At 40.8% G+C, this 14365-nt stretch overlaps 1 protein-coding gene across 9 annotated transcripts in view; it reads left to right on the top strand.

Moving 5' to 3' along the window:
• The window catches only part of LOC116842353 (CUGBP Elav-like family member 4), a 605467-nt gene that overhangs the window by 402684 nt on the left and 188418 nt on the right, over positions 1-14365 (top strand). Inside the window, exon 1 of one of the 9 annotated variants that reach the window (XM_032811454.1) lies at positions 12769-12834. The exons of the other annotated variants lie outside the window; for them this stretch is intronic. The gene's annotated coding sequence lies outside the window, so the exon portion shown is untranslated. Of the gene's footprint in view, positions 1-12768; positions 12835-14365 lie in introns of those variants that run through there. 9 annotated transcript variants of the gene reach the window in all.

A 14365-nucleotide genomic window follows, 5' to 3' on the forward strand; every position in this document is an offset into this window, starting at 1 on the left:
GCCACTCAGTCAACGGCCCGAGCGGCCGTTACGACGGTCGGTTTACCTAGCATTTGTGGAGTTAGAGCCTAGAGTTTTTGTTAGAGCTATTATCCAGGTATTGTTATTACCGATTATTCGATCATCATTATTTCGTTATTATCCACTCACGGATATTATCACACGATTGTCTAGCAGACATTACCTTGGTAGCATATGTTAGTTTTATATACGTTTTATAAACGTATGTAACGTTTTATTATCGTTTGTAAAACATATCGAAAACGTTTCTTAAACGACACGTGCTACTTGGGTATTATCACTACTATTTAATATTCGAGTATATTACTTCTTTATTCAGATCTTATTTAATTTATTCGGTTGTTATTTAATTATTGCTATTACGCATAGGAAAGCAACTCGGGCGTGTCGTTACGAAAATCTCTTTACCTCGTCTTTAATCAGTTATTATTGCCATTACCCAGTTATTATTATTCATCCTTATTACTGATTATTCGATCATCGTTATTCAGTTATTATCCGCTCGACAATAATGTGATAATATTCGCGAGTGGATAATAACGGAATAACGATGATCGAATAATCGGTAATAACAATGATTAACAATAACTGTGTACCAGCAATAATAACTGATTAAAGACAAGGTAAAAAATTGTCGTAACGGCACGCCCGAGTTGCTTTCCTATGCGTAATAGCAATAATTAAATAATAACCGAATAAATTAAATAATAATCGAATAAAGAAGTAATAATACTCGAATATTAAATGGATGCTGATAATATTTGATCGGCATTGAGAGAAACTCGATCGCGATATTTCTCTATCTAACAAGTAAAAAAGAAAATGAAACGTGGTAATTATCTGTCGCGGTAAAACCCGCAACATCTGCTCGCGTGAGGAGTACATGTCTTAATTTGTCTTAATTATCGCATCAATTGTTGCAAAGTCGAAACGCGGCATTAAAAATCGATACGGAATAATGTAGAAAATAACGTGGCCACTCCCAATGTGCCCGTCTCGACGGTTGAGAGTGTCATGGCGTGACGTTCGAGCACGTGCTCGCGCACGCGTGTTTACATAACTCGGCCGCGCGCCCCAAACGCCGCTCAGTCAGCGGCACGAGCCGGCCGTTACGACAGTCCGTTTACCTAGCCTTTGTGGAGCCTAGAGTTTTTGTTAGAGTTGTTACTCAGGTATTGTTATTACCGATTATTCGATCATCATTATTTCTTTATTATCCACTTGCGAATATTATCACAGGATTATCGATCAGATATTATCACTAACATTTAATATTCGAGTATTATTTTTTTACTCGGTTATTATTTAATTTATTTGGTTATTATTTAATTATTGCTATTACGCATAGGAAAGCAACTCGGACGTGCCGTTACGACAATTTCTTTACGATTTCTTCGTCTTTATTCAGTTATTAATGTCGTTGCGATAAACAATTGCGTGGGCTCTGAGAAAAAAAAAATATATATATATATGTATATATATACTCTGAATATTCAGACGTTGTGAAAAGTGCGATAAAAATACGGCCATCGAAAAATATCCGTGAACTAATTTTTCGCTCTACTTTATCATAGTTGTCGGGAAATCTAACTGCATGTAATCATAAACTTTTTTGCAATTACTTTTCGTATCTTTTTTGACATCGAAACTATATTCTGAAAATGTAGTAGTGATCATTGAAATTTTCCTAATTGGAAAATTAGTTTCGGTATGTACAAGTTGCAGAATATTTGTATTAAACAAATATTACACTAACTGACAGCTCAAAATTTAAATTTAAACATATTTTTTTCGTTTTCGTCACATATTGAGCAATGTTCCAATTAATTTTTGCATGTATTTTTGTTGTGTAAAAGCGTTTGTAATTGTGTGCAAGCAATAAGACGTAAACTTTACAGAAAAAAGTCGATTATGTCGGTAAAATTTTCATGTCCGACATCCCCTTAAAAGAGCTAATATAAAGCTATAAAAGTAAAGATAATAGTTACGTGTCCACTAATGCTGTTTATCAATAAAGATTTAAATTTAGATTCGATACACAATAATAAGACAAACGAAAGCAAGAAAAAGATTGGCAGATCGGACTCGCGAAAAAGGAACATTATTGGATATAAAAATCAACATTTGAGAGCAAAATTTATATTATATTCCAAAAGACCGATATTCAAAGTGAATTATTAAAAAATCTTTGGTTGAGAACACAATTAATTGCAGATTCGTATTCGCGCACCGTTATTCGGCTGCTTGGATCAATATGTTTTGACTGGGACAGCCTGTATAGGAAAAACGTCGAGAAGCTGAAAGCGTCTAAGGAAATCAATTATAGTAAATACAGCAGAATGTTCCGCGCGACTTGGATCGCTTCAAAATTATTCCGCATATTCGAAGTGTGACGCGCGTAGAGGTGAAACCGCAATGGCGCGGTTCATTAAGTTCGGCTGGCAAGAAATTCGGTCTAGCCGGTCGCAGAGCGCATTTCCTCCGTATAACGACGCATTGTCGGATTAATGAAAATTCATTCTTCGCCAATAATTATGCCCGCGCGGGCGCCCGGAGCGAGAACCAAGCAACGGCGGCGGTGGCGGCGGCGGAAACCGATCAACAGTCGGGGCGAGGCGGCGGGGGCGCTGAGCCATAAGGATATGCAATCAAGCCCAAAGTAAGCGAGTTAATTTACGTGGAGTGTGCACTCTCGCCGCGAAACTTGCTCCGCGCGCAGCGCTGTAGAGATACTCCGTCGTTGGAGAAGTTGTACCATCGAGATGTTACCGCGCTCGCGAGAGAAACCGAGAGGGGGTGTCGGCGAAGGTGGTGGGCAGACCGTAGGCAGGGGAGGCGAGGAGAAGTGTGGGCGGTTAGGGGGCGAAGGGGCGGACCGCGCACCCTCTGTCATCTTTCCCTTACCGCGGCGTACTTTCGCCGTTGGTTCCCTCCGCAAGGCGACAGGGAGTACCAAGATGCCTCGAAACTACGCTTCACCTTACTCCCATTCCCTGCCTACTCGCGTACCCTCTCGAACTATCGCAGTAACTAGCAGTGCCTGTAATAGCGTCGCGCTTCCACCGTAAAGTGACGTCTTTCGAAACCCAATTCAGGAACCCAGTCGCTCCTAATGGGGCTCCGATATTACGAGAGTGGTGCCGCGCACTGATTCCACGAGCACCGAAATCACCGGGGTGGAGCTCCTTCGCCACGCGCGCACCGTAAGTCTCGCTGGAAACTCCTCGGATCGTCGTCGTCGACGAGGAGGAGATCGACCCTTACGGAGAATATGCGACTGAGTTATTATATCTTTATTCGCAGCAGCCTTCCTCGGGCAACGTTTCGTTTCTAAATTCACAGCCATCTCGTTTTCTCGTGCAACTTGCGCGGAGAGCGCGTTCGACGAACCTAACATTACGTACTTCTAAAGATCAAACGATCGTAAATCTAGATAGACAGGCGTATGTAAATGCGGCAGCAACTTTATTGATCATAAATGATTTATTAATTATAAAAGCAACTTTATTAATTATAAAAGTTGTTTTTTCTTATGAAGAATTTACATAACAACTCATATTTAAGAAACATGCGAATGATCAATATCTGCTGAAAACAATGCAAAATGAAAATTGTATTTTCATAAATTTCCCCGCATTTTGGATAATTGGTTTCATATTCGAGTTCAGTCAAAAATATAAAGATAAACTGATTACACACATATTTTCATGAGAAAATTTTGGCCCTTTATTATTCTTTGTAGCTGCATCAATATATTTGATATCAATATAATTGAAAAAATTGTAGAGAGCCACTATTATATATAAATTATATAAGAAATTATTTGTATCATCATGCGCGCGCGATTGTCTGACTCTATGAAAATGATGAAAGTCTATCTACATTTCTGTGGTACATTTTTGCGATTTATCATATGCAGCGTACAGCATTCTGCATTTTGGCAAAATCGAAATAAAAATTTCAAATCTACAATTTTAGCGAGTTGAACGTCACTCTCATACGAGATACGTCTTTACAACCGTTACCTTATAACATCGCAGCCTTGAATTGCCGCCCTGATAGCTCTGAATTGAAAAAAAAAACACATGTACGTGATGTGACGTGACGAGGAATTATAGCTACTAACACATCCCTCTTTTCCCTATAAAGACTTAATGAACCTTATAGATTGTACTCCTAAGATTGTATGCCTTTTACGCGACTGAATTATTAAGCGCACGAACTCCCGGCACGGGAGGAGTTCGTGGACTCATTAATTTTTAGAGACCACCGAGGCGCACAAGTGCGCGGGAGCAGTAGTAACGTAAGAACGAATCGAGAGCGAGGATGTTTTGCGCGCGATTGCATTTACCACGGACGTAGCAACAACGAAGCGGGGCGAAGAGCTGGCAGGCTCGAATGGGAGCCGGTACTCCGTGTGCTTAGCACTCGTTCTCGAGTGGTTCGCAGTACGCGGAACTCCATCTCGCTGGCTCTCCATCTCGAAACGCGCGCTACACCCTATAATACACCGACCGTCCCGCCATCAGCAGCAAGCCCCATGGCACAAACATCCGACCGCACGGCACTAAACAATAAACTATTTCCCTCGTGTACTCAGCTAGCTACAGTCGTGTTTATCTGGGACGTGCAGTCTCTTCATTATCCGTCGACATAGCTCGCGTCGAAGTTCCGAATGCTTCGAAGGGATCGCAAGACGCAGCGTTGTCCTTCGCGACTGTGTGTTAGGGTCGACGCAGACGAAACGTCCCGAAAGCGGGTATTCTAATGGCGAAACTTCCTACGACGTTCTTTAAAAACTTATTTACCGCGGTACATCGGAGTTCGCGCGACGACTACTTCAGATATTTAGAGCAGGGTCGCGCCGTGGATTTCAAAAGATTACGTCTGCACGGATTGTTTACGCAACGTCCATGTGATGTGAGGTATATATGGTCTCTTTTCATGCAGACAATATAAACAATACAGAGCATTGCGAATTATATTAAAATATACAAAAAGAGTCATTTAATATCCGTTTCGAGTATTAATTAGAAACGCAACGTTTAAGAAAGATAAATTGTGTGAAATTTTCATTTTATTAGGTGACAAATTGGTAGATCTACAGATAAGAATGCAATCAGAGAATTCTGCGAACTCTAACTTGTTTAAGAAACAATGTTTATAAAGTTACATCAGGATTCTCTCTCTGAAGGTTAAATAAAAGGATAAACAATCATTAATTAATTCTTGAGAAAGCTATAGTTCTTTAAACAACATTCATAAATTACATTCATAAATTACTTTGTTTACATAGATGACATCTCATGCATAGTTTATGTGTTTACAAGCAGACAGAGTATCATAATTTACGCGTAAACAACCAACTCTGGCTCAAAGATGCAAAGAGCGATCGATGCACTGCTAACAAAAACAGAGAATCACGTACATATCGTTGAGATCGTGAATTGTGTTTTACTCGTACTGCATGAGAAAAGAATAATTTTCCGATGTATATTATAAAATATTTCTTTTGTTTGTTTCAGGTAAGTTAGAGAGATCATTGAAAGCCATGTTTGCAGAGATTCGAGGATACTGTGATACGAATTTATCCTGCCAAGGTTTGAAACTATTATTTATGTTTCTCAAACGTTTGACGCTTTAGCAAACATAAGAGACGTCAATTATACGATCATCAATTATGTGCATAGATAAGTAATACGGAGAGAATATTACAGTCCTTTCTTCATATAAAATAGTCTAGGTCAAAAATCATTATAATTTCAGTTAAATCGATCATTTTTTCTTTTAGTGTGCAGAATGTCGGCCCCCCTTTCTCAGTCCCCAAAATTCTATACTATAATTATATCATTTTTTCTGTAAAATTCTCTGCGTATGGAAGGCTATATTTCATTGAAATGAAACTGACCGTTCAGGATTGAGCAATGCCGCCTCCCCCGTGCTTTTCAAATAGCCACGCCGAATTAGAGCACTCTTCCTCCGCAAGTTAGCAGCCGGGGCCGTTGCATTTAGCTCGAGTCCATTAATTACATAGCCGTGCAGGAATTTCGCGCACGTTTCCGGAATACGTTCCGTGACTCGGCGACCGCTTCATCCATTATCCCAAGGACAAATTTGTTTTCCGATACAGATGCAGGTACCGCCGGGAAAGTAAGGGTAACGCGGCCCGAGCGAAGTCAGTGCCGCTGTAAAACTCGCTGCAGGATGAGCCGCTGATTAATGAACGGTTCTCGTCGATAATCTCGAGGTAATCGCCGTAACGGTTAGTCGCCGCGTAACTAACACCTCGGCGCTTATTAAAACGTGATCCATTAATTAAAGGGCCGTTTAACGGCGGCTCACAATACGCTCCTTTTGTATTTCTGCGTAAAACACGAACTTACTCTCTCAAGTATTTCTATGGACCGTGTGTACAGAGATAGATGCATATTCTTTCTCTCTCTCTCTCTCTCGCCGCACATGCGAACCCGAGGAAAATGTCGCGAGCGACGTTCGCAACTTTCCCCGAGATCGCGATATGGTTACGCAACGTTACGCGCGGACCCGCCGGAGAAACCGCCGCGAGATTGAACGCGGAAAACAGCTTACGAGGGCGACGCAGCGGGGAAACGCGCAAGCGAGGGAGCGACGCGCACTGGGAAGCCATTACCGCGGGCTTCGGAATATGGGGTATGATTATTAAGTGAGAACCGCCTCTCTCGGAGAGAAAGAGAGAGAGAGAGAGAGAGAGAGAGAGAGAGAGAGAGACGATTACGCGGTCTCCGCGATAATAGCCGCTTGAATGGGCTTCATTAAGACCTCGGGGCGGCCTATGTCTTACTGCCGTGCACGCGCGCGTAGACGCACACGCGTGCCGTCGCCGTCGCGGCTTCTATACACGCGCGCACACGCGGAACGGAAACTTTCGCGCCACATGCCAGCTCGCGCAGACGGCGGAAGCAGTAGCTTCTATGAATGTTTAAATGCCCCGACCTTCTCTTTCTCTCGCTCTCTCATGTTCTTCTCTCTCTCTCTCTCTCTCTCTCTCTGTGTGTGTCTCTCTCCCCCTGCACCGCAGGTAGCTTGCACCAGCTGCGGGCTTCGACGGTAACGAGATTACCGCGTCAGCGCGAACGAGCAGCTAACCTTTTCAGGGTATAGGTGACGATATAACGGCACCGCGCACACGCTCGGTTTAATAGGAAGGGCATACGACGCGACGGCCAGTGCGAGAATCGATAGAGCCCGACTTTTCGGACGAGCCTACTCTCCGATAATTATTTCAGTCGGGAGAGCTGCGCTAAACTCGGAGAAATCCGCCCGTCTGCCGCCGTGGAAATCGCGTTGGCCATTAACGTTTTTCCCCATCTGGATGTAGATATCCGCCGAACGGAGGGTCCCGATACCGAACGTCTTGCGTGAGATGAGCCTCGCCCAAAGAAGAAACGAGTCGTGCGAAATAAAACGTAACGGACATAAGGATCGATTTGCACGTGTACAGAAAGTATCCCAGATAGACAGGTGTATACGTAAATTTGGCAATAAACTTTAACCCTGGAATTCTAAACACGGATAAAATTTATCCAGACCAACTTTTCAAACCATTCTTAAAAACATATGTTCTATTTTTTCCATTGTAACTTTTCGCAACTTCATCAAAACGCAAAAGCATTAATAGATTTATATTCCTTGATGTTTTCTATACCGTTTGAAAAAAGGATTGAATCTCGATCATTTTTTTGAAAATTGTAAGCAAATAAAAGTACGCTGAGTAAAATTTAGCTATATTATAAGGTTTATGTAATTTTTTGATGTTTAGAATTTTAAGGTTAATAGTCGATTTTTTACGGTCGCATCTCTCAGTATCGGCATTCACATAGAATGATGAAATATAATAATGAAATATGAAAAAAATTGCCTTAGAATCTTTTCAAAGTAATATATCATGTAAAATTTAATATGAGAACCCGAGTGTAATTTTTAATAGATTTGTTGCTGTAGATCAATATAAAAAAAATATAATCTTATTTTTAGCAGAAACCTCTTATATATGGCTTCAAGAAGATTCTTTTCTGAGAGGAAAATATTCAAAGCAATTTTAGCACAATTTTCTTAGAGTTAGAGGAATTCCGTCTTTCATCTACAACACAAGGTTTATCTTTAATAAAATTTTTTTTCAAAGAAAAGACATTTTGCTTTAAGTAAACATTTTTTTTTATCCAAAAGGAAGAAAAATTAGAATAGTATCTAGTAGATTTCCAATTAATGGTTCACACACTTCACTAGAAAAGAAAAATCTCTGTTGGTAAGTTTTCACTTAAAATATAGAACTGCAGGAAATAGCATATTTCAATTTTTTCCTAGACGTTAAAATATTTTCTTTTTAGAAAGAATCTGTTTGAAGAGATTTCGCGAGAAATAAGATAATATATATTTCGAATGTATAATAAAGAATTCACGTTATTGTTTGATGTTAAGCATGGAACAATTTTTTTCTCTTCAAAAGTATTTATTGACAAGCTTAACTCTTAAAAATGAGTAAAAAAGACGCAACTAACAAAAAACGACGATAGAAAATAAAAACTGTTTTTTACTGATTTTCAAGCCATAAATGCAATAATTAATTCAATACAGTATATTTATTTCATCAGTGTAATTGATAGAATTGCAAAGTTTCCGCGATCGCGTCTCACGCCCTGTGATAATCATGAAAGTCTATCTGGGACGTTGTCAGGGCGCTGTGAAATCCACGTGTTACTTTAAATGGCGACGACGGATAGTATTATCCGCGCGGATGAGCGTTTTAGTCCGAGATGGCTAATGGCGACGATATATAGCCGGTATAGGATCGAAACGCTGGAGAATAGGCAGGAACGGAGCAATTGCATACAGAACTAACTCCACTCCACGGAGGCCGCTTTAACGGCGCATCACTTATGTATCGCGCGGCCTCCGACTTACAAAGCGATCCCCCGAGATTTGCAGCAGCAGCAGCAGCCGCCGCCGCTTTTAGCTGCACTACCGGAAGAACAACCTGTCCCGAGTTATCGTCGCTACGTGTAGATCTTACCTATGGTTCACCTGTTGAGCGGTATTTTAATGACACTTTGTCGAGATATTATTCTTTAACGCGCGGCGGATTCGATTTCTCTCGTCACCTCACGATACGCGCGATTGATGTTTGTGAGACTGAAACGGTGACGAGGAGATAGTTAATTAGCCGTAGTTATGCAAGAATGCCTATCCACAAGAAGTGCATTTTGAAAAAAATGTAGGTGGAAATGTTGACACACGATTCAAAAAATACAGATAGCACTGAGGTTCTTCATAATCGTTCAGGAAGTCAACCATGAGTCAATTTTCTTCTCTTCAAAGGTGTTTATTGACAAGCATAACCTTTAAAAGTAGTAAAAAAGTAGATAAAAAGTGACGTGATAAAAAGTGAACTAGTTAAAAATAAAAACTGTTTTCTAGTTAACTTCAGGTATCTGTAAGGCTTGGATTTTTTTTTTATGTGGAAAGACGTATGGACTACCTATTGGTAACAAAAACTCAAAAGTCATAATTTCGGTTTGGTTGGATCATTCTTACATAACCACATATAAACAAAAAATATTTTGTATTTTTTCTTTGAGTGTAGTTACGTGCAGCAGAGAAAACTGCTTTACAAATGTTGTAAGTATTCGTGAGTCTGATTGGTGTTATGCTCTTGTTCTTGACTGAATCTGAAAGCATCCACCAATCACATGAATTTACGAATTCTACAAAAGTTTCAAAGCAGCTTTTTTCCGCTGAACGCAGCTATTATCTTGGAAACACAACGTACGTTTGAGGCAGACACGCGAATTCAATTGAAATTATAATGTTCGTAATCGGGGAGCAAGTGATACGGCGTGGGAATTATGGTTGGAAATTATTGCCTCTAATTTACGTAAACAAAAAATCCTATACCGTATTGGAGACGTGGGAGACACGGGCAATCGAAACGTTTGATTAAAACAAAAGGGCTTACGTAATGCGCGAGCGGTGAAAAGGATTTTAACAGAAGGTAGCCTCTCACCCTCCTCCGTCTCTCCCCTTCCGTCCTATCCTCCCCGTAACTCCCCGGCAGGGTATTCAGAAATATCCTTTCCCAATTATCCAGGCCGCGTCGGATTTGGCTTTTCAGACCAGACTTGGTCAAATTGGGACGTGACATCGAACCGCGCCGACCGATTAACTAAACGAAATTCTCCCGACAAAACCGATCGGAGAGAAGAGCGGCTCTCATTGGTTCATAATAAATTGGAGGGCGTTTCAACGTGTCCAACTCTATCCGTGCACGTGACGTCACAGTCACAATGCAACCTATTTTTTTTTCATATCGACAAGCGATCCTTTTCTCTCGCGACTTCATTGTTACCAATGAACGATCGTACTCGTATCTATTCCGCGCTCGAGTGTCCTACACGCACGTCATGCGCTATCGCGAGATTTTAGAGTCCAATGCAAAGTTGCTTTATTGTTTACGTTCACCAGTAATGCGAGAACATCGAAAGCTTATTATTATTATTCATCAGCGAACGCGCGAGCGGAATTACAATTTGCTGAGGGCGAGCCGTCCGGGAACGCGCCGCGCGACATTCGCATAATGTCCGCACAAATGTTTATTTGACCGCGAAGAGAAAATTTCGATTTGTTACGGCGACGCGCGCGGTGATCGGCGATGAAAGCGGCGCTCGGGGACACCGCATAGATTCGACGCGACACTGTAAAAGTCCGTCGGCCGCAAAATCTGTCCTCGTATTTTCATGGGCGCCGAGGACCACTCCGAGCGGTGCACATCGGACGCAATTTACAAATTGAGTCCGAACTCGATGCAAGCAAGGCAGGCGACGCAGGTTTCACCGGCAGGCTTGGTAGGGAAGCGAACTCTAACTCAATCGACGACGGTTTGGGAAGTTTAACTAGAGCTAGCTATCAACGTCCGTCCAAAAGCCGGAGCAGCGCTGTCCGAGAGAAAGCTCCGCCGCAAGATATACGCAGATTATAAAAAGGAAACAAAAGAAGGGGCACTTCCAATAATGTACTCACGATACATTCCGACGATCGCATATCGCTATTCCCGACACTTATTTCCGCGCCCGGTTCACTTTCGATAGATAAAAGATGCGTAGAACGCGGAGCGATTGTCGATTGCGATGTGTCAATGGAGGCTGCTCGTCGCGAAAAGATCGAAGTACAAGATGGCCGCGCAATCAACGACACAGTGCCGACAGTGCGCGCCAAAACGTGAAGGATGTCGCGGTTCGACAAGGACGCGCTCTAGTAGCTACGCCTCTCTCACTCTCGCTGACGGACCGACCGCGCGAGATCCGACGTCGCATATATCTCTAGCGTCGTTTTGTCTTTCTCTTTCCCTCGGATTATCATCGCGATTCTAACTCCTCGTTAATAAATCCGACTATCATCCAATTCTACTACTACTTGAGCGAATCGATATTAATGAGAAGTGCAATAAACGCCGCGACAAGCACCTGCTGTGTGTATCGAAAATCAAAGGGATTGCTTTCTAATAACGTACTCACGATACATCCCAACGATCGCACATCGCTATTTCGACACTTCCGATACATATTTCCGTGCCCGACTCACTTTCGATAGATAAAAGATGCGTAGAACGCGGAGCGATGTCGATCGCGATGTGTCAGTGGAGGCTGCTCGTCACGAAAAGATCGATATACAAGACAGCCACGCAATCGACAAAGTGCCGAAAGTGTGCACTGCAGCGTGTACGATGGCGCGCTCGTATGCCGCCCTCTCACTGATACCACTCGATAGATCAATAGTTACTAGATCTTCTCGAACAGAGTCGCATTCGTATCTAGCTGTGCATTGCTTACGACTGTTGATTTATCCAGGAAGCGAGAACGTGTGGTTGAATTCGACAGTAAGGCCGGAGACACACAAAAAACTTAAGCAGTAAAATGTAAGCAATAAATAAATTGACCAATCACAGTCGATGATTTTTCTTATGATCCCAAGAATCAGCGACTGTGATTGGTCAATTTATTTACCGCTTACTACTGTTAAAATTTTTCTCTCCGAATTATCATCGAATTAAGTTCTCACTTTCTGGATGAATCAACAGTCGTGAGCAATATAAAGCTAGATATGCATGCGATTCTGCAGCCTTATTCTATAACATTCTAACGACAATATCACTGTCATCAATATCATGGCGTGTCGTTACGTAGTTTTTCTATTATACCATATATTATAGGCTTTTTATAATAAGGGCCGATTGTTCCAACTTCTTGGTAAGCTACCTAACAGTTAAATCATATGTCTCTAATTTGAAGAAAAAACGAAGGTTTCTTTAATTGTCAGATAGCTTATACCAAGAAGTTGGAACAATTAACCCTAAGAGATTAGTCATAAGATAATAATCATAAGTAGGCAAGTTGACCAATCATAAATTATTGACTGTGATTGGTTAATTTGCTTGTAGCTTATGACTAATGGTTTATTGTAGAAGACCCACGATACTGTCATTAGAAATCGGTACAGAGTCACTGGTCAGAAAATTCTAGTAACTGCGGCGGTGCCACGTTCCGATAGGACGGCATAGGAGTTCGCCACCCTTCACGCCGCAGTGCACACTTTCGGTACTTTGCGTCGTCGATTGTGTGGCCGTCTTGCACATCGATCTTTTCTTGACGAGCAGCCTCCACTGACACATCGCAATCGACATCGCTCCGCGTTCTACGCATTTTTTATCTATTGATAGTGAGCCGAGTGTGGAAATAAGTATCGGAAGTGCCGAAATAGCGATGTGCGATCGTCGGGTGTGATGTGAGTATATCGTGAATATCGTGAGTACGTTATTAGAAAGCAATCCCCTTGATTTTCAATATACACAGCAGGTGCTTGTCGCGGCGTTTATTGCACTTCTCATTAACATCGATTCGCTCAAGTAGTAGTAGAATTGGACGATTGTCAGATTTAACGAGGAGTTAGAATCGCGATGATAATCCGAGGGAAAGAGAAAGACAAAACGACGCTAGAAATATACGCGACGTCGGATTTCGCGCGGTCGGTCCGTCAGCGAGAGTGAGAGAGGCGTAGCTACTAGAGCGCGTCCTTGTCGAACCGCGACATCCTTCACGTTTTGGCGCGCACTGTCGGCACTGTGTCGTTGATTGCGCGGCCATCTTGTACTTCGATCTTTTCGCGACGAGCAGCCTCCATTGACACATCGCAATCGATATCGCTCCGCGTTCTACGCATCTTTTATCTATCGAAAGTGAACCGGGCGCGGAAATAAGTGTCGGGAGTAGCGATATACGATCGTCGGAACCCACATAGCACAAAAATATTAAAGCAGTATTAAATATGACATTAGGGAAAATATTTGAGTAACATTTGTAAACGTGAGAAGAATATTATTCTGATCTTAAAATGTTACTTTCTGGAACATTAAAGAAATGATGCAACCAAATATTAATACAAGGTACCAAATATTAATACAAGGTTTGGTCAATATTACGTTTAATGTTGCTTTGTGCTGGAAATAATATTACTTTTAATACCATAAAATATCAGGATAATATTAAAAGAAAGGAAAAGAAAATGTTTATCCTTTATATATTTCAGTTTTATTGAAAATTATGATAAAATATAAGAAAGAGGAACAAAATCATGAAGAACATGTAATACTTTCCATATATAAACATATATGCACTAAACATATAATGCCACGCTGAAAAACGTAAATCATAATAACTAAGATTTAATTTAATAATATGTTCAACTAATTGTTTGATGAATATAACTACCCACGTAATATATATAATATCACAGTAATATTTCCGTAATATTTTTGCGATATTACAATATTACGGAAATATTACTGTGATATAATGTAATATTACGTGCTATGTGGATATATATTTAGTCAGTATGAACAAATGTTGTAATTATATATATATTTATTTTATTATATATATTTGTTATGCATACTTCGTTATTTGTTGTGCATACTTCGATCTTTGTATGTGTCTTCTCTGCGCATCCTCGAATAATATGCGCATGATATAAATTTCATTACATGAAAATATTATATTAAAATATTATATATGCATTCAAAATCAATACAATCTTAGCAGGCAATGTTACATCAATATAGTACAACATGTTGCTTTCACGTTAAATTTTCATACATACATTTGGTACATTACTGCAATATGATATTGCTATAAAAATGTAACTATTTTGCTACGTTACCCCAATATTTTAGTAATATTAACATTGCTACTCTATAATATTGGACATTAATATAACATTACATAGACATTCAATAAAATATAACTTACTGCAAATATTC

This window comes from Odontomachus brunneus, unplaced genomic scaffold (assembly GCF_010583005.1).
Source record: "Odontomachus brunneus isolate Ranch 3 - 2012 unplaced genomic scaffold, Obru_v1 Obru_scaffold_024, whole genome shotgun sequence".
NCBI classification, from domain to species: Eukaryota; Metazoa; Arthropoda; class Insecta; order Hymenoptera; family Formicidae; genus Odontomachus; species Odontomachus brunneus.